We start from the raw sequence: 21,807 nt of genomic DNA on the forward strand, positions 1-21,807 counted from the left end.
GCAGGAAGGAATCGTGTGTTGACTGTTCGGCTTCAGATGGAGTACACGCTGGCCTTTATTGTCTGCCATCACAGCCATGCAGAATTGTGCAACTGTTTGGAAAGCTCCAAGGCAGCAGGGGGGTTTACGCATAATTTCATAATTCAGATATCTAAAACTGTACTTATATCTTGAATTGTTCTTCTGACTCAGAATGTAGATAAATTACTATTCAGGATGGTCAAAATGTAGGGTTTTCTGTCAAAACTTACTTTTAGGTTTCTAGAATGACGGATGAAGCAAATGTTCTATTCAAATTCAATTTTTAATGATTTACTTTTGAGTACATTTTTACACAGGTACTTTTACTTGAACTTGAATAAAATTTTCAGCTGAGTAACTGTACTTTTACTTGAGTATGTTATGTTACCTTTTTCCCCTCTAAGTACTGCTATAAATACCATGTAGTCTAAATCATAAACAGCTTTGGTTTGCTCATAAAACTCTGGCTTTAATGAAGGTTGTGCATTTCTTTGCAGACAATGTAAAAATAAAAAAGCTGAAAATGAACTGAAAATTCAAGTATGTTTACAAAAGCAGAACCAGACAGTGATGAAACCCCGCACTCCACCCCCTCCCATTCATACAGCCCCTCTGCAGTCACAGTATGCTGCTTATGTGGGAGCTGTGCCGTTCTAACAACCAGAATTCAACAAAAACACCACGCAGTGAGTGACAATGCTACTTTCATGCTAAAGCTGAGATGGACAGTGCCGCATCTGGCAATGGTGCAATGCTTCAACGTTAACCCAGTGCTGCTTTTTACATATKTCTCCTCTCTTTTATCTAACCTCCTGTGTCTGTTTTTAGAGACATTTAGTATCAGGTTAGATGATAGTAAATAAAAGTTTGTAACACTTTTGTTGCTCAAATCTCTTCATCTCCAACAGTGAATATTTCAACTAATTTAGAAGGTGAAGGTGGATAACATCCCAGTTATTAATTTGTGTTGTATAGTGGAGAGTAGGTTAGCACTGTCATCCCACAGCAAGAAGGTCACAGGTTCAACTCCCAGTTGAGGCTGCTCTACAGTTGTTGTACGTTCTCTCTGTGCATGTGTGCATTATGCAGGGAATCCAGTTTCCTCCCACAGTCTAAAATCATGCATTTAAGGTAATGGGAAACCTTAATTTAGCCCTAGATGTGAGTGTGTGAAAGGTTTTCCCTTTTTTCCTGTTGGGCATAGATGGACTGGAGATCAGACATGAATACTGGACAAAATGTCCCTGACGTCTTTTTTTGTTGGGACTGCCATCTTGTATTTTTTGAACCAGAGTTCCCAAAAATACAAGATGGTGTGCTTACTGGTGATGTAGGCACTGAAGTAACTGGCTGGGTGGGTAGAGGAGTCGTCTTCCWGTGCGAGAGCTGGCATCAGGGCTGGGCAATAAAACAATAGTAACAGCTTGCGAAAGATACGTGATCAGTATCAGCAGAAAATACGTTCAATAGAACATTGATAAATTATTTTACCGAAGTTTACAGAATTTACAGAGGGGGTAAAGAAAGTTACGGATGCACCGGGAGGGAGGTTATAACAAAAACAAGCATCATCAGCTTCTGAAGCTGTAAAACTGTTACCAGTGACGTGTGGTCACTAGCGGCAAGGGAAGGAGAGCCTCACCTGTCGTCATGTAAAGAAAGAAAAAAACAAAACAGATTAAAATGTTATGTTTATCCAGTGCTTTGTACTATAAATCARWTTTCTATTTAAGTTAAACMRTTKTRAWYWTTTKTKYTTTWAAATSRCTGAATTTTCTCACTTCCTGGATCCGAAGGCTGCAGCAAGCTCCGCCCCCTGGATTGCGCCATCCCTATCAAACTGCTGCAGAATATCACTCAGTGAGAGCAGACTGCTACTGTGTATCTGTATGTTGCCATTTAAAATGGTTCAAATACTTTTATTAGAATCCTGATTTTCCACAATTTGGATCAAGTTATTTCAAGTTATATACATCGCCTGGCCAAAAAAAAAAAAAAAAGAAATGGTCACACACTCTAATATTTCATTGGTCCACCTTTAGCTTTGATTATGGCACACATTCACTGTTGTTTCAATAAGCTTCTGCAATGTCACAAGATTTATTTCCGTCCAGTGCTGCATTAATTGTTCACTAAGGTCTTGCATTGATGGTGGTCAGAGGGTCCGGTGGTGCCTGTGCATGGCAGCCCCGCCCATGTCAGTGTGTCCCAGGGCAGCTGTGGCTACAATGTAGTTTGCCACCATCAGTGTGTGAATGGTGAGTGACTATAGTGTAAAGTACTTTAAGGTCCGGAGGGACTTGATAAAGCGCTATAAAAGTTCAGTCCATTTACAAGTTACCATTGATGATGGTAGAGTCTGACCGCTGCACAAAGCCTTCTCCAGCACATCCCAAAGATTCTCTCTGGACTCTGTGAAGCCGATCCATGTGTGAAAATGATGTCTCATGCTCCCTGAACCACTCTTTCACAATTCCAGCCCCATGAATCCTGGCATTGTCATCTTGGAATATGGCCGTGCCATCAGGGAACAATCCATTGATGGAATAACCTGGTCATTCAGTATATTCAGGTAGTCAGCTGACCTCATTCTTTGAGCACAGACTGTTGCTGAACCTAGACCTGACCAACTGCAGCAACCCCACATCATAGACCTTAGTTAAATCCAGGTGGATACTTTGTTTTTGACCATGAAGTGTAATTTAATGCATAAACATAAATAATTTTTTTCTTTTTATGCTAACAATACTATGTGTTTTGTAATGCACAACAGAAAGACCAGGCAAACAGGGATTGAAACCCAAAAATGATTTTCAAAGTGAAATACCTTGGAAACATTAGTGGGTATTGGGTGGGCATGAACACGTTTCTTTGGCTTGACAGTTTACTTTACTATCCAACTCCTCCTGCAAATTATGAGACTCTTATTGTATGCATGCAAGACCTGGGTCAAGGCGTGGGGGGGGGGGGGGTGCTTAAGACCCGTGGTGGACTTGGCTTTGTCTGTTGCTTGCTAAAGCTCCATAGTTACACCACTGTGGCAGACTGAGATGCCAGATGTGAAGACAAGATGCAGCCAAGATTCCTGTCTTCTAATTACGCTGAGTGGACAGCTGTTTGCTCTTCATTCATATTTCACTTCTTACACAGGACCAAATGTCATTTTAACCTCATGACAAAAACAACATAAATAAATAAAAATAAATAGTAATATATATATATAAATATATCATCAGTAATCCAACACATCATAGAGTTATCAGTTGTCTGCTAATATAAAAAAAMCCCTCAAATTTACATGATAAAAAGCTAATAACAGCAGCTTGTATTACCAGGGCTAATTGTAGATAAGAGACACAGTCACATCCAATAATTGAATGAAGGATGGTTGAAGATGCAGGAAAGAGGATTAAGAGGGTTAAAATTAAAAGCTGAAAATATCTGACTTCTTCTCACTTTAACATCACATTCCAATTTATTGCAAATATTAATACTGTTAAAATGTAAAAAAAATTCAAAAGTAACAAAATCTGATGTTAAAACCACTAAAAACAACATGCAGTTTTATGGCTTAGTTCAATATGCCCTGTTATTAACCCTCCCTGTGATACTTTGTGTGTCTCAGCATGACGTAGTAGAAATCTCACTTCAATTACTTTAAAATTTACTGTTTGGCTACAGAGCTGCTAGACTGTGTTTAAACTTGGAAGTTGGAACAAACAATGGCACAAGATGTAGAGGTGGTGTTGGTATCATGAAGAAAGAGCTACACACAAGCACTCCAATTCCAAATTCTCCTACCCTGGCTCTATGAAACGCTAAGGCCCTTACACACTGGAGGATCCTTGCTGAGAATTGAAACGGCTCATGAGGCTTGTTGTAAGCCCTAATGGAGGCCAGTCATGGAATGTCTTCCTGAGTGAAGGAGTAAACTGCTGAGTGCACTGAGTGGAGGAAAAGTGATGAATCTGCACTATTTGACTGTGTTAAACAATAGAAATGTCACTTTTTAAACATTTTGTGACAGTGCCAACTGTAAAAACCTAACGTTTTAATAGACCACTCAGAGGGCTAATTTAAGTGTACATTACTGCGTGTATCAGCCAATCCAGGAGCCTTACACTCAGCATGAGAACTACCCAGAGGGCAAATCTTAGGATTTGTTTGTTTTTTGTTTGGTTCAGTTAATAAATACAGAAAGTTCACACTGATCCTAAATATGCAAAAAGCATTTAATTTGCTTCTGGTTTTGATATTTATTTTTTAAACGGGTTGGCTAAATTATTACTGTTAAAAGTCAGCACATGCTGAATGTGAGCAGCTTAGCAATTAAAATGCATCACGAGAAAATAACCCAGGTCAGAAGGAGGTGTTGGATCCACATGTAGGATGTAGATTTTTTTTTCCAAATGTCAGGAATGCTCAGGCATCCAACTTGCAGATGGGCATTCCTTGTGTGGGTTAACCAGTATATGAGCCAACAGGCTATCTGCACACTGAGAGGTCACAGTAGGCGGATAGAGGAAGTACTTAAATCAGGCAGATGTTCATTTACATTCACATAAATGTGCCAAATATATTTTTATTTTATTATTTTATTAAAAAGTGTATTCATTTAAAACTAAACAACATAAATTCAATATTGAATAAAATACAAATCATATAAACAGAATGAAAGAAATAAGAAGAAAAAAATCTTATGATTTCTGACCCTTTTTCTCAAATAAATAAATTCAATCAAAAATAATCTTCAATTTACAAAAACGCACAAAAAATAAAAGAAAAACAATAAAGGTTTAATTCCTTCTTGAGCAACAATTCATATATTATGCCCATGCATATTTCTCCATCAAATTAACCTTTATCATTCTCTTAAATATAATATTGATCTGGCATTTTTAACGTCATCTTCCAGATTATTCCAAAATGTAATTCCCTGTTTGCCGTATTTATTTTTAATTGTGTGGCTGTCGTGAGTGTTTACAAATGTTTTAGTTCTCACAGAGAACAGTTAAAGGTTATTTCAGTCATTTTGGTGTAAAAGTYATGAACAGTTGCTATCTTACTGAACAGGTCTTTGAATGAACTCAGTAGCAAGCTAGCCCGAGTGGCGCTTTACCCAAAATAGATTGCTGCTACAACAACTTCAAAATTTAAAGGGGAAATATTATATGTTTCTCAGGCATATAGTTCAATTCTATATCCTAATAAAGTAACTATATCAACTTCAGTTGTTATTAAAATGCTGTTTATATGTATAAATCAAAAATAAATTTGACTTGGCATTATAGCCCTTTCTAATTTAGGGTGTATTCAGACCAGGAAAGTCCTTTGGTCCAATTGTTTGGTCCGGACCAAAAATGGACTTTATTTTTTGTTTGGTGCAGTTTGCATTCACATTGTGCTTTTTTGCAAATGAACTATAACTTGTAAACAAAGCCATCAGGCTGACGATCATTGCTCCCATTGGACAAAAAAGGACGGGGGCGGGACTGAGCCACAGATCCAGAAGAAAACAAGGAAGTCCTGCATGCTGCGGTTCTGATGCACACATTTTTGCTGATAGTACAACTGCAATAACATTTAAAATGTCAGAAGCAGCTAATTTAATGGTGGTTCAGTGATGATATTCTAATTTTGGAGCGGCGTCAGTAAATGTGTCCCGCAACCTAAAGGAGACGAGGTGCTCTGCGTGTTCTGACCCACAACATGCCGGCAGTAGAGCTGCTAACAGAAGAAGATGAAACAGGTATGTTTTCAGTTTATTTAGCTCAGCAATGGTGGCCTGTGAAGTCCAAAAARGTGCATGTTTAATGCAGTTAGTTCGGWTAGAGTCGGGTCTGTATTCACACCAGAAGCAAACTGAAGTGAACCGCACCAGAGTTCATTTGGAAGCGGACCGAGACCACCTCAAAAAGCAGGTCTCGGTCCGGTTGTTTGATCCGCACCAGAGTTCGCATGAGTGTATTCACACCTGCACAAAAGGTCCGGACCAATGCTGGAAACGAACTCTGGTTCATTTAAAGCGGAGCAAATTATCAGGTCTGAATATGACCTTAGTCTCTGTCTCTTTAAGAACCTCCTACCGATTCTGTCACGCCCATTTCTGCACGTCATCAAAACAGCTTCATGCTGTTTACAACCAGTCAGTGCTGCCAACTTAGTGACTTTGTCGCTAGATTCAGCGCCTTTTTAGACTGCTCTAGCAACTTTTTTCCCCAAAAAGTAACTAGTGTCAAAACTAGCATCTTTTCCCTGTGTTTTTGGAGACTTTTGCGGCAGCACTTTCCAAGCACTTTCCTCAGCAAGCACTGAGTATGGCGGTGAGCCCCTCCCCCAAGCAGTCCGACTCACTGAAGCCCCACAGCAACCCCAGTTGCAGCCAGCCGAGAGGAGACCGCTGCAAATTAATCACGCATGTGCAAAGCTGCAGCTGCTGCTGCCGGGTTTACGAAGCAGGTTGCAACTAATGTTTTTTCTCTGACACTGTCTCTCTAAAATAAATCCCTGGACCCAGCTGCATTTGACTCACAGATCAGTCACTTCCCATTAGTCCAGTGTTAAATTCTCTTTTGTTCAGAAAGCTATCAGCCGTAAAGGGGCTTGTACTATATATATATATATATATATACCGTGTTTTTCGGACAATAAGCCACGACATTTTTCCTGAACTTCGAACCATGCGGCTTATAGTCTGGAGTGGCTTTTACGTGGATTTTTTCTTCAGCCACTAGGGGGATCTTTAGCCGGAGGTGGGTGCTCTGTAGCGGAGGTGGGGGCTCGGAGGTGTGGTTACCGCGCATAAAGGGAGAAAGACGAAACAGGCGCCATTTTATTTTAGCTAGTAGCAGACACGACACGACACGATGGATCTTCAACAGACACGATATTTCTCTTCATATTCAAACGCGCTCACCATGGAAAAGAATAGAAGATCTTCCTATGATGCCGCTTTTAAGCTGAAGGCTATTGAAATTGCGCAACAGGAGGGAAACAGAGCCGCTGCACAAAAGCTCGGCCTGAACGAATCGATGGTTCGGCGTTGGAGGCGGCAGCGGGAAGAACTCGTTCAGTGCCAGAAGACGAGAAAAGCTTTCAGAGGACATAACAGTAGGTGGCCTGAACTGGAAGATCATCTTGAGGATTGGGTAAATACCCAGAGAGCAGACGACCGAGGTGTATCCACCGTGCAAATCTGCCTGAAAGCCAAAGCAATGGCTCTCCAGATGAACAATGAAAATTTTAATGGCGGACCGTCCTGGTGTTTCAGGTTCATGAGAAGAAAGAACCTGTCCATCAGGACACRGACAACTCTCTGTCAGCAACTCCCCCCGGACTACCAGGAAAAACTCACAAATTTCAGACAATTTGTTGAAACAAAAATCGCAGAGAACGCCATCGGACCGGACAACATAATAAATATGGATGAAGTTCCACTAACATTTGATATGCCTCTGACCAAAACCGTAAACAAGACCGGTGAGTCTTCCATTATGGTGAAAACAACAGGACACGAGAAGACACATTTCACCTGTGTGCTGGGCTGCACTGCTTCTGGAAAGAAGCTCCCCCCGATGCGATGGTGATTTTTAAGCGTAAAACTATGCAGAAAGACCAACTCCTGAAGGACATTGTTGTGAAAGTCAACCAGAAAGGATGGATGGTAGAAAATCTGATGAAGGACTGGTTAACGGAGTGCTACAGAAAGTGGCCAGGAGGATTTTCCCACCAGAARAAAGCACTGCTTGTTACGGACAGTATGCAGGCCAACATCACGGATTCGGTGAAAGCAGCCATCAGGAAAACAAACTCAATTCCTGCTGTTATTCCTGGAGGTACAACAAAGTTTTTGCAACCCCTGGACATCAGTGTGAATCGTGCATTTAAAGCAGCCCTCAGGGGTGAATGGGAGGCTTGGATGACTGATGGGGACAAATCCTTCACAAAAACTGGCCGAATGCGAAGAGCGACATTTCCTGATGTCTGCCAGTGGATCCTAACAGCGTGGAGCAGAGTGAATGAGTCCACCATCACCAATGGGTTCCGAAAGGTTGGACTGCTACGTGAAGAGGACACCACAGCTTCAGAGCCAGCATTACCCCGGGAGGACAGCGACAGAAAGCAACACTGAACAGATACCGCTGTGTGACGCAGCTTTTCAGAGCTTGTTTAACTCCGATACTGAAGAGGAGGACTTCGATGGTTTCAGTGCGCCGGAGGAAGATGAATGAGAYGTTTTGTTGGACCAGAAACTGTTAAACTACCAAAACAAGGTCAGTTAAATTAACTGTATTCCCCCAAACTTTTTTTTACCTTTTTACTTTTTACCGGTAATTCCGAAAGGTTTGCTTTTTATGTTTTAATTCCAGACCTCTCGCTTTTTCTTCCGAGAGTTTTTATTATTATTATTTTGTACCGGTGAACTTGCCAACCTTTTTCTTAAAAATAAAGGTGATGTTGACTTCACTTTTTTGACCACAATTTTGGGTGTACTGTTTTGTTTTTGTTTTTATTGATGGGGGTGTGGCTTATAGTCTGGTGCAGCTTATATGTTGATGTTCACGCATTTTTAAAAAAAAAATGACGGGTGCGGCTTATAGTCTGAAAAATGCAGTACACATAATCGTTTTTTAAAAGCTGTGTCATCCTTGGGATCCAAAAATACATTTCCTCAAAGGCATTTTTAAATCCGAAAAGGACTGGCCTGAGAAGTATTAGCTCAGCAGATGCGCAGTTTCACCAGTTGTTTGCTAGTTGTTGCTGCTGATAGCCTGCAGGAGTCGTGGGGGAGGCGTGCTCTGTGATGAAGAAGTTCAGCTTGGAGGCACAGCCCAGAGGAGGAGCTGCACCCAAAAGGTGGTTCTAGGGCCAACCAGTCGTTTCTGTTCTCCTGAATAGCTGCCACAGGACAGTACAGGATTTCACAAACATACATGAATGAGTCAAAGCAAGACTGTGTATGTTTTTGATGAGGGGACAACATTATAACATGATATAAAGCTCAAAAAAGTTGATTTTACATATTTCCTCTGTATTGATGTTAATGTAAACACTTTAATACCATTTACCGTACTATTACTGTTCATTTCACTGCAAATGCAAACAGTTGCAGTAGCAGCAGCTAGTTGTAACACTTCTTTTTCATCATGGGACACTTCTAGCAAGAATTGTAGCTATAATTTTTCTGCTGTTATAACCATGTAATGCAAAATTAGCAGAGTAAAAGTTTAAATAATAGAAACTGTTATGAAATTTAGATTTTCTTTTAATTATGGAGTTGTTTAAAGACAGCAAAAGGGTGGGGGTTTACTTTGATACTGATGAGCTAATCATGGTTAATAATTTAATAATAAAAATTAAAAATAATAACATTACTGCTGTTGCTGCTCTTCTACTGCAATAAAATGCTGTAGTTTGCTACTGTTGCTGCTCTTTGTGCTTACAAATATCCACAAGATTCTATGTAAATAGCCATGTCATGTAAAACTGATGGCGATGCTAAGTTTTGTAAAACAATGCCAACATGAACTTTTACAAAGTTTTAAAGATTTAAGTTGTTTTCAGATGGTAGCAAACCCATTTGTTTTTAGCTGTGTTTGAATTAGACACTGTCTCATCAACCCAGTCAGAAAAAAAACTATTTCTCAAACTGTGGCTGTTCAAAGTGCTATCTACAACAGGTAAGATATTGTTTCTAACTTTTATACTGAATGCCACATTATTACCAAAATTTCCCTTGTGAATCTTGATGGTTTACTTAAGTGAGATGTTCATCTTGTCACTTAAATGACTAAAATGTTTGTAAAAGCACATGACAGTCACACACATTTATCTGTGAATGAATATTTGCCCGATTTATTCACTTTTTCCTTCCCCCTGCTGTCACCTCTCTGTGTACAGAAAGCCATTTGGCTCAGATGTTAACCCTCACTAGGAGGGCTGTTTTATGACCAACTTTGTTCTTCATCAGAAATAAACCCTACATCTCCACTATCTCACTGTGGTGGATCAAAGAGCTTTCTACAACAGGTAAGATATTATTTGCTCATAACCACAATTTACAATGTCCTTTCATTAAATAAGTGTCAGAACATGAAGACTAGCATTCAGCAGTGTGTCTGATTGCACTTTAGGCTCAAACTCTCTGCTTCTGCAACATGCATCTAAGTCCTGCCTTCTCACTGGCTCAAGAAATGAAAGAGATTTGTCCTCAGTTTAGTTTAATCTCTGCCAATTTTTCTAATGTTTTGCATGATTAAAAGTCCATTTTTCACAGCAGAAATGGGGAGAAACTGATAATTTTAGAGAAATAAAAGTTTGGAAATATTTTAAAAGCACAATGTTTGGCTATCCACAGATATTGAAAGGAAACCATTTCCTAAATCTAGGATTTGTTCAAGCATGACAACAGATCCCAAAGCATTATGTTTTCTTATCTGCAATCAAACTTGTGAAGACAAATCTTATCTCCTGATGTCAGCTATCTGTGTCATGCTCACAGGATGTAAGCTAATGATCCCACACACGATGGCTGCCTTACCTTCAAGCAGCTTCTGTCCTCTCCTTCCTCTTCCAGGAAGATGTGGTCAACTCCGCCAGCTGTGGCAGCTATCCACACATAAAACAAGCAGCAAGAAAGTTTGAGCACCAGTGGCAGTGACTCTCATGAATCCACTCAGTAATGTCCTCATGAATCAAAAAGGAAGAAAAAAATCCTTAAATCAGCATCCAGTCTTTAGGAGTTGGACCACATGGTGCATCTTTTCTGTACAAACATGCTTCACAGTCTTAAAAAACATAAATAAAAAAGATTGTTGTAATATATATATATATATGTATATAAGTATATATACACATATATATATATATATTTCTTCATCAACTTTCAGGCATGTTTAAAAGTTATATCAATATACACAAAACCTGCCTAAATTTTTTGAAAATAAAAGTTTTCAGCAATAACTCTACTAATATTAGCTGAAACCTTTTTGTATCCTATTTGAGCTCTCTTGGGGGGGCATGTAATATTTTAGCTCCCTCCCAAAGCATCCAGGTTGCACAGAAGTGACCAAAATGTCTCTGCCGCTGTTTCAGCTGTCTAATTCCTTCCAGACAAATGTGTATGTGTGTCAGAGAGAGGGAGTGTGTGTGTGTGTGTGTGTGTGGAGCCTCCTTTATGGCTACTGTGACTCAAGAACACCCCCTTTTTAACCGGGCTCCAACAGATTGGTGTGTTGTTTTATTAAGAAGGGGGAAGGTTTTGGTGTAGGGGGTGTGTAAAGGGGGAGCAAGCGTAAATAGAAGGCAGCCGAGTGAAGAAAAGAGACTCGTCCAAACTCATTCAAACTCCAGAGGTAGAGAAACACACACTCGGTCACTTTCAGAGGCTGCCCTGCCCCTCCTCCCATTCAAACCCTACATCCCCAATGGAGCACAAATCTGCAAAGTTCAGAGCTGAGATAAACATTYAGACAGAAATTTTGATTCAGAAATCATCCCTGAACAAATTAAGACACAGATGAACCAGATGGGGTGAGTGTGAACGTGCTGTGGAAGGAAATTTGCACGTGAGCTGGACGTCGCAGACATGAAGTTCATGAGTGCGACCAGTAGGGGAAGCTGTTTAATACATCATGGATGAGGGGGCCTCCAGGTACAGTAGCTCCACTCTAATATCATCAATTCAACTATGGAAAAAAAAGAACAAGTTACTCAAGAAAATGTTGTATGGTGCAACTTTGGCTAAAAAAACCACTTGTTAGTGTTTTTCTGATGGGTAAAAAGAATAAAGTGTTTACAGGAAGAAAAAGAGTCTTAYATAACACAATCCAACATTTTTTAAGAAGCTGTGTTTACATTAATTTAATAAAAAACAAAAATAAAAGACAAAACATCATAAATGAAATAAAAGGAAGCAGAAAAAAGAAACAAACAAGTGTTTTAGTTTGAAACTATTACTTCCAACACCATATGTATCTTTCCAGACGAGTTCATTTTGATGAGTTTTCATCCCTGATAAATTGAAAGTTGAGCTCCCCTCTTTTTTGTAACTAATGAGAGATGTACAGAAGGTGACAGAGATCAAATATTTTGTGACGTTATCTTCAGAAAACAATGCACATTTCCTCAAGAGAATGACTCATTTGTCTTATGTTGAACTAGTAGTGCTTTTTTCTCAACATAACAGGTTAGTTTTATTTTAAAACTAACCTTTCTTTCATACATAAATTTTTTATAAATCAAAATCACAGTCTTTTACACAGTATTTTTTCATCAGAGGTTGGAACAGTCACGTTGGTGACTGATTCAAGCTAAACGACACATATCCAACGTTAGTCGTGGATTTGCTGTAGATCAGAGGGCTGTTTCACAAAAGCAGAATTGAGAAATCCAGAATGAGATAAATATAGGCTTGACATAACTTGATCAGTTCATTCTGGCTTCATGTGTTTCACAGAGGCCAAACCAGGCTGAAGAGGTGCAGCTTTGTCAAGCCAGGTGTAAGTAATCCAGGTAAATCCTCGTCCACAGATTTCTTCAAAAGACCATGAGATCGATCACAGATTCTCTGATTGTACACTGGAGAAACTGTTTGTGCCTTGCTTCTCACCAAATGACCAACATCTTTTGATGGAGGTTTATGAGAAAATGAAGCAAATCATACTAAAGAAAGGAAACACTGCCGGTATTATGAAGTAGTGTGAAAGGGCATGGCAAACAATAGGGAATCACCTGAATGCCTGAAATAAACATTTTATAACCACTACTCTTAATGGGAAACCTAATTAACAACTTTAAACTTAAAACTAAACAGAGGAAGTCTATAACCTAATGTGTCAATTCTTTGATTGTTAATTCTTTTTGTTCCACATCTGAATATTTCTACAGTACCAACATGACGGACCAAAGAGGACTTGGCAACAGGTCAAGATTAAATATAAGAACATTTTGTAGACTAGTAAGAATCTGGAACAAATGTAGACTACAATGTACAAATGACTTAGAAGCTGCTGCTCACATGTTTCATCCCTGTTTTTGTTTTAGTCCTTGACTGTGTCTCACCCACAGAAACTGCCTCCTTCACACTTGGTACATGATTCCACTGAATATGCAACATAATCCCACATTTCTGTAGGATGATATGGACCGCTCGGTGCAGGGTTGAATTTTGGGACTCGGCAGTCTGCACAGAGGATGCCATCCTCAGAAAACGTAACACTCATGAAGGTAATTGTTGGGAAAAGCCAACGGGTCGGACCTGTTCTGAAATACTAAAGTCTGAAAGCCCTTCTCAGTATTAGTGCTTCATCATCAACAGTGTCATGGAGCTACTTCTATGGTTTGACTTCATTGACAACACCTTTGCTTCTTTATCAGTCATTTTTCAAATCCCCTCAACACATTATAGTCTATTAAAGGTCTTTTTGTCAAACCTGGGTTGTAAGCGCACCATCAAACCAATACCATGGATTCATTTTGACATTCAGTCAGGTACTATTATTATTTTAACATTATGATGGTTAGAATTGTACATTTTATAATTCTCCATGTGGGCATTGTTACTGTTTGAATGTGTTTCTGAATCCTGCTGTGGTTCCAAGTTTGACAGAAATAACTTTAGATTATCTGTGTTGAGAGGATTTGAGAAATGACTTAAAGAAGCAAAGGTGTTGTYAATGAAGTCAAACCATAGAAGTAGCTCCAAATACATGTCCTTTAGAATGGTGTGCCTGTTTTTGAATGACTGTTGATGAWGAAACACTTATAATGAGAAGGGCTTTCAGAAAGGAAAGCGTTTCAGGAGTGTTTCAGGACAGGTCCTGGTTGGCTTTTCCTTTTCCATACCTTCATGACTGTGTCCTTTTCTGGGTATAACATCCTCTACCTGTGCAGACTGCTGAGTCCCAAAATCCAGCACCACACTGAGTGGGCCATATCATATGTTGCATATTCAGTAGTGTAATGATGTACCATTTATGAAGGGGGCAGTTTCTATGGGTGGGACACAGTCAGTGGCTGCACCCACACAGCTCTTCCAAAACAGGCCTCCCTTTAAAATCAAGGGCTGGCTCGTCTGCTGGTGGTGTGAACTCTGGGGATGGTGGACCACCCCCACCCCCTGTGCCAGACACAAGTCTTTTTTTAAATAGATAAAATAAAAACAGGGATGGAACATNCCCCCACACACACACACATCTCGTCTAAAACAGGCCTCCCTTTATTTAAATCAAGGGCCAGCTCTTCTGCTGGTGTGAACTCTGGGGATGGTGGACCACCCCCACCCCCTGTGCCAGACACAAGTCTTTTTTTAAATAGATAAAATAAAAACAGGGATGGAACATGTGAGCAGCACATTCTGATGAATTAGTACAAGTCATTTGTACATTGTAGTCAACATTTGTTCCAGGTAGACCTACTTACCAGTCTGCAAAACGTTCTTATATTTAGTTTTTGGTCCAGTTATGTTGGAACTGTAGAAATATCAACAAGATGTGGAACAAAAAGAGAGTAACAAGAATGAGTTCACACTTTGTATTACGGACTTGCACTGTTCAGTTTTAAGTTTAAAGTTGTTCATTGGAGCAATTAACAGATAAATCCTTGAATATGATTATAATGTTTTCTATTAAGAGTAGTAGTAAGAACATTTTTTTATTTCAGGCATTCAGGTGATCCACTGTTGCTTGCCATGACTTTGTCTCTCCTTTATAGTGGCAGTGTTTCCTTTCTTTAGTATGATGTGCTTCATTTCCTCATCTAAGTTTCCGAACATTAGTTTCCATGACGCCATACTTCGACGCTCCTAAAAATCCTCCACCCATTTCCAGATGAAAAAACTCCTCAAGACCACAGTTTTCAAGTTTCAACTGTTTATCTCAAAAACAAAATAATACAAAATATATGTCTCTAAACGTAAAGAAAAGAACAACATAACTTTAAAAAAGAGAAGCTGAGAGAGAATTAGAGAGAGGTCAAAAACTGTCTGGCTCCATGCCTGTTCTCCCTCCTCCTGTCATTAACAAACACCTCCCCCATTTGTTTCAAAGCTCATTAAATTCACATTTTGAAGTCATTCATATATACATGTAAATAGCATGTTGTCTTATCAAATATATATTCAACAATTATTATTGAAAACACACAAATATTACCTTTTAGCTATAACCATGTCAGAAATTCTTTTTGTTTTTTAACCTTTTTACCTTTAATAAACAAACAATAGGGTATTTAGGCTCCTACAGCTCATAAGTCTTCATTTGGTGAGAAGTATGGTGCCCTCAGTGTCTCCAGTTTAGAATCAGTGAATCTGTGATCGATCTCATGGTCTTTAGACGAGCATTTAGCTGGATTACTTCCACCTGGCTTGACATAAATGCACCTCTTCAGTCTGGTTTGGCCTTTGTGAAACAGATGAAGCCAGAATGAACTGATCAAGTTATGTCAAGCCTAGATTTATCTCATAGTCTAGATTTCTCAATCCTGCTTTTGTGAAACAGCCCTCTGGTCCTGACCAGGTTTAAAGTGGAGCTAATTTAATCTGTTAATGTTTCTGAGCAGTAGACAGTCACTTCACTGTAAAAACTGTTCATCTAACCAAGTCTTACAATCTTATATCAGCTAATATGTATTTTTGATCTTGTTTTGAGACTGATTTACTGAGCAAGATCAGAATATGTTGGATTATTATTCTTCTTAACCTGAAAAGTTTTTTTTTTTAATTTCAAGACGTCTTTGTGCTCAGATTATCTGTAAAAAAAAAGTTTAAAAAACAGCTTCACCTTTAATTTACTCTCAGAGTCTGTGAGGAAATGCCATTATGCCAAGTCCCCCCACACCCACACCCATGCACCCCCCACCCATGTGCATCCACTGGAACCTGACCCCCACTCCCTTCCCCCTCCCGCTGGTAACACACATGAATGCACACAGATGCCCATTGGGTCAGTCTCCTTCCCTTCCCAGCTGCTCTCCGGTCATTTCCTGAATTTCCATCATTTTAAAGGATCCCCAATTAGTTGTAACATTAGACTTTATTTAATAAACATATATTTTAACTGTAAAATAAAGACTGTAAAAATACTGTAGGATGTTTAGTTTTTATAATTTTTAAACTAAAAGTTTAAAAATATATTACACGGATGGAGCCATTTTATTTAAACACAAAGCATTCTGGGTAAATGATGACATCAACTAGGTCCTCAGTGCGAGGCTGCTAGCGAGCTATATCCACCCTGAAGGTTAATCTTGGACAATATCTGATGATCGACTCTTTTAAATGAAACCAGAGAGTGTTAACAGAGAGGAGAAGGTAGAAATGACTCAGCCTGGAACTGAAAATATGGATGGAGGACCTCAATTTAGCTTGTTTGTCGCACTAGCACTGAGCTAATACATACAGTATAAGGCAATATAGCTTCAGTGCTAGCACAAAGGCTATCAGGCTAAGCTGAGGTTCTTCTTCTATGAAGCAGCTCTGTTGTCCTCCATCCATATTTTCAGTTACAGGCTGAGTCATTTCTACCTTCTCCTCTCTGTCAACGCTCTCTGGTTTCATTTAAAAGAGTCGATCATCAGATATTGTCCAAGATTAACCTTCAGGGTGGATATAGCTCGCTAGCAGCCTCACACCGATGACCTATCCACATCATCATTTACCCAGAATGCTTTGCATGTAAAAAATGGCTCCGTCCGTGTTAAAATATATTTTAAAACATGTACAAAACTGAACATCCCACACTATTTTTACAGTCTTTATTTTACAGCTAAAATATATGTTTATCAAATAAAGTCTAATGTTACAACTAATCGAGGATCCCTTTAAGGCAAATTCATTTTGTTAATTTTCAGATAACTTAAAAACAGGTTCAGTGGCTCAACAAGTTTACACCATTCAGTTGTCTGCTGTAATTTCACCCCTGCTCCCTCTGCTTATTATGACCATAATGGATCATATGAAGCTACATAACTAGCCATCACACTGCTGGGAAAAAAGTGAGATTCATGTWTCTTACTGCGTATGTCTAATCAGGAAATTTTTTGATCCATCCAGTGGGTCTTATCTTGACATTTCTCTGAGAACATTTTTGAATATGAAATCTGATTCAGTGATTGGTCCTTGTCTGGGAAGCTTTCTAAATATTTCACCTAGGATCAACAAAATAAATCAGCTCGGAGACAAACTCTTCAGATTTAGTGCAAGACTTTACTTAAAGTCAGACTCTGATGTTTGATAACTGAATTTTAATCTCATCTTTTAGACCATTATTTACACAAGTCCATTCTTCACAGCATCAAAAGTATTACTGAGAAATTTGATAAATATGGGCTGAGGTCTTTCCTTTAAATTTTTACATGCAAGTGGAACATTCTAAACTTTTCCACTGAACACCACTTTAAAACGGTTGGGTTATCCCTTTAATAAATAGAGCACATATAGTTGCTCGGTTTAATGTATGTTCAGGACACTGTCTGAGGACAAGGCATCAGGTTTTGTTTTTTTTCAGAAGCAAGCCCAGAAGCATCACCTGTGCAACAGGTGGAAACTGCTCTGAGCATATGTCCTGTTGCTTTCTTAATAATGATGCACTGCGCAGCACAGTCTCTGTGTGTGTCCGTGCGTGTGTGCTAGAAGGATGAATGTTCTGGTGCTTTTAAAGTCTGACTCAAGTCTGAATGCACCCGGGAACACAGCCTGCATGTCACATGAACTGGACTCCTGCAATGCTGGGGAAAAAAAGCAAGAGAGAAAAAAAAGAGAGAAGCAACTACAACCAGACCTGCAGGTGGGCAGTTTGTTTGAACCCCCTGAAGCCCCTCTGGCTACGAGCCAGTATAGGACCATAGCGGTTAATGAGAACTAAACATAAAGCTAAAGAACCACAAAAAAAAAAAAAAAACTGGTTCCTGTATGTTGAATAGTTTAAAAAGTAATCTATCAAAATTTATTTTCTGTTGTCCATTTCCATCAGCAGTTCTCACCCTGCAATGAATGATGGGATAAGGTGGGTCAAAAAGGATGATGTTTGAGCTAAAAGCCTTTCTGAATGTCCAGACACCAGCCTTTCAGATGGTGACCCCACTTGAAATATGGGGTCTGTTGCAAAATTGATTGGCTGTGAGGGCTAGTTTAAAATCAAAAGGTAATCATTTGTAGATGTACAAGCAATGATTACTTCCTGTGTCATGGTTTATAATCAAGGTTTGGTCCCAAGTATGTAGACTGACATGAAAAACTCAATAAAAAAAATTGAAGGATTTTTTGAAGCCAGTGTTGTGACATTTCAGCAAAACTACAAAACAAACTAACAAGCAGGCATGGAGACACAGAGGAGAACCATAACAGGCATAAAACACACACAATGCCAAACTGATGGTATAGTTTAAAACTGAAAGATTATACGGACAGAGGCTAATAAAGAGTGGAGATGCTGGGACAAAATTGCAACTGGGAACAGGAGAGTGGGAGGGGCAAAAACTAACGGGCAGAAACTAGCCACATGCACAAGACCACTCTGTTTTTATCTCCCTTGGGTCGTTCATAAATCACAGGTAAACGACCAGGTTCAGAAAATGTCAAGGCTGAGCAGAGCTGAGTGACCAGACACAGACTCAAACATAATAAAAAAAAAGGCAAGTGCTTTTATTTACAGGTGCAGGGAACGGGAGACCAGCTCTGCACGAGTGGGAAGCAACAAGGAGTCCAGTTCTTTATGGAGGTTGACTTGAAGATGTATTTGTGTTTGAATAATGTTTTTTTTTCTTGCAGGTATCCAGGAGAAGATCTGCACAGAGAGGAGGGACCAACAGGTAAGTTGTGATCGTCAGACAGAGTGGCCTGGTGACATGAGCACAGGTGAGACACTTGGTGAGTATGACTGGTTCACAGCTGACTTGGTAGGAGATCCTTCTTTGGAGATGAGCTCGAGAGAGGTGAACAACTGGCAAGATGTGTCGTGGCAAGACCTTGGAGGAACACAAACGTAGACAGGTAACTCAAGTAAACAATCATTATCTGAGCGACTTCAAAGACTACCATAATGGTGGGATGCTTCAGCAAAGACCAGGATGCAGGGTGAGTCTTTCAAGGGGGCATTACCATGTAAAATCAAGTTTTATGAGCTTTATATCAGGTTATAATGTTGTCATCTTGAAGAAATTTATTGGGTTTGTTTACTACTGACTTTTAAAGGCACTACTCATTGTACAGTCTTTTATTAGGTGAACAGTAATATATTTTTATAATGTGTCTGATTTAATTGATGATTTTATGTGCAGACTGGGTTGTGAGACTCTTGATCATGGTTTCACACACTCAGGAGGCTTTTTAGTTAGATACATGCCTGATTTAAAACAACACATATAAGAACCGTGATTAAACATCAGGATGAGGAATAATGTCTGACCTTTTGACTCCGTGTAGAGGTTAGCTGCCCCTTTAACATATGTCATGAGGCAGGGTCAGGATGCGAAGAGYTTTGTTACTTGATGTGTTTCCGGGATCTCGGCACTGTTTAGCTGATGCCCATTGGAGGCACATTAAAAAAGCTAATCAGTCCACAGCTGTGTCCGGGATGGTTTTTTTATGGCTCACTCAAACATTCACGTATTATTATTAATAGCTAACTGGTGTTAGATCTGAACAGGTAAAGGGTAATGAACACTGTTTATTTTTTAACAAACTCATCAAAAACATGCCCAGAGTCTTGCTTTGACTCATTCATGCATGTTTGAGAAATCCTGTAGTGTCCTGAGGCAGCAGGCAGGGGAGCAAAAATGACCGGTTGGGATCAGCTCCTCCTCTGGGCTGTGTCTCCAAGCTGAACATCCTCATCAGAGAGCACCCCCACACACACACACACACACAACTCCTGCAGGCTATCACCAGCAAACACCCGATGAAAACCGTGTCTGCTGAGCTCCTAATCCAGCCCTTCTCAGATTAAAAATAAACAGATAAAAGCTAGTTTTTTGAAGAAATATGGAAAGTAAGACATGAAGCTATTTTGATTTGTTGATTGAGATGATGTTTTTACTTTGTTTTTTATTTCTTAGGTTTAGTATTGTTTTATAAATTAAGTTCTGTTTTAATATATTTTGAGTCAAAAGGGGCAGATATAATAAGAATTGTTCTTCTTCTGCTACCTTTCATTTTATTTTGATTGCATATCTTTTTGGTTTATTTTTTTATTGTATATTTTTAATGAAATGAAAATGAATAAACATTATCTAAAAAAAAAATACCTTTGAGGAAATGCATTTTCAGATGCCAAGGAAACTACACAGAGCATCCGCATCACAGCGCAGTGTTTGTGATGATGTGCTGAAATGGGCGGGACGGGATCGGAAGGAGGTTCTTAAAGAGACAGAGGCCAATTTCAAGACATTTAGAAACAGATGTGAGAAGTCAAGTTTATTTTCTATTTAAACATATAAACAACATTTTAATAACAACTGAAGGTGACACAGTTACTTTATTATGGTATAGAATTTAATTAAATGCCAGAGAAACACATAATATTGCACTTTTAAGCCTCAGGAGCTCATCAGCAGGATCATCCACAGGTGATGAAATCAGCGCCAGGAACCAATCAGAGAACAAGGACAAAAAAACACCCATCATCACAGTAAAGTTGGACAGTTCTTGTTCAGAAGTAAGTGTTCAGGAATAAAGCAGGAACTGCACAGCAGAAACGGGCATAAAGCAGAACTCAGCTGGGCTGAAATGGAGTGCAACACACTTAATGTGTGACGAACATCTGGCTATCAATCACAAAACATGCTTCTTGGAGGTTAACTTTTTTAAACCAGGCAAATTCCAATGAGATTGTGGATCTAACATATTTAACGTAAACGGTTTTGGTAAAAAAATAAATAAATAAATGTGTTTATTGTTGTTTAATCCTGAAAGTGGTCAGTCTGACACTAATGCCATCAGTTCATTATTAAAACTGAGCTGCAGCACCACTTTTTCTTTTTTTATGTTTCACACTGTTCTGTTTTATCAAACTATATAGAATGGATGGTTTAAGAAGTATTATTGCTTACTATGAACACATGCAGAGAACTACATTACAAGTACTATCTACCCTAGCCCACTCACGATCTGTGTCACATTTAAATCTGTACCCCTGGGAATACAATATGTAACTAACAATCCACTTATTACTGCATGTCCAGTGTTGCCAACTTCGCTACTTTGTCGCTAGATTTAGTGAGTTTTTAGACCCCACTAATGGCTTTATGTCCAAAAAGCGACAAGTGACAAAGCTAGTTACTTTTGCCAGGAGATTTTTGAAGGCTTTGGCGATTGCATTCACCGGGCACTTTCCCCAGTGAGCAGCGAGTGGTGCAGTGAGCCCCTCCCCCTTTCTGAAGCAGTCTGACTCACTGAAGTCGAGAGGAGAGCTCTGCAAATGAATCACGCATGCACAAAGCGGCAGCTGCTCCTGCCCTGGTTTACAAAGCAGGATGTAATTTTTACTCTCTAAAATAAATCTCTGGACATTTGACTCACAGATCAGTCACTTCTTCACCTCATTCTCCGTATGTGCCTTGTGACATCAAAGTCTGCCGGTTTAATTTAAGGTTTTCACAAAACGTATGTGGATCCAAGCATTGAAGTCATAAAATTATTTTTGTTGCATTAAGTTCAGCTGCAGTTCAAAAGATGTTTAATGTATTTCCTCACTTTTTTCTCTTTAACATTATTATACATCTCTCCTATAGCTTAGATCAGAATTATCGGCAAAAGTCCAAAAATGCAAATTGGGTGATGACATCATCTAG

At 39.2% G+C, this 21,807-nt stretch overlaps 1 protein-coding gene across 2 annotated transcripts in view; it reads right to left on the minus strand.

Moving 5' to 3' along the window:
* The window catches only part of has2 (hyaluronan synthase 2), a 21,642-nt gene extending 10,485 nt beyond the window's left edge, over positions 1–11,157 (minus strand). Inside the window, exon 1 of one of the 2 annotated variants that reach the window (XM_014008937.1) lies at positions 10,562–11,157. The gene's annotated coding sequence lies outside the window, so the exon portion shown is untranslated. The remainder of the gene's footprint in view (positions 1–10,561) is intronic. The other variant, XM_014008938.1, reaches the window with a different exon arrangement.
* Positions 11,158–21,807: the final 10,650 nt, after the last annotated feature.

The sequence above is a fragment of the Austrofundulus limnaeus genome, unplaced genomic scaffold (assembly GCF_001266775.1).
Source record: "Austrofundulus limnaeus strain Quisiro unplaced genomic scaffold, Austrofundulus_limnaeus-1.0 Scaffold54, whole genome shotgun sequence".
NCBI classification, from domain to species: domain Eukaryota; kingdom Metazoa; phylum Chordata; class Actinopteri; order Cyprinodontiformes; family Rivulidae; genus Austrofundulus; species Austrofundulus limnaeus.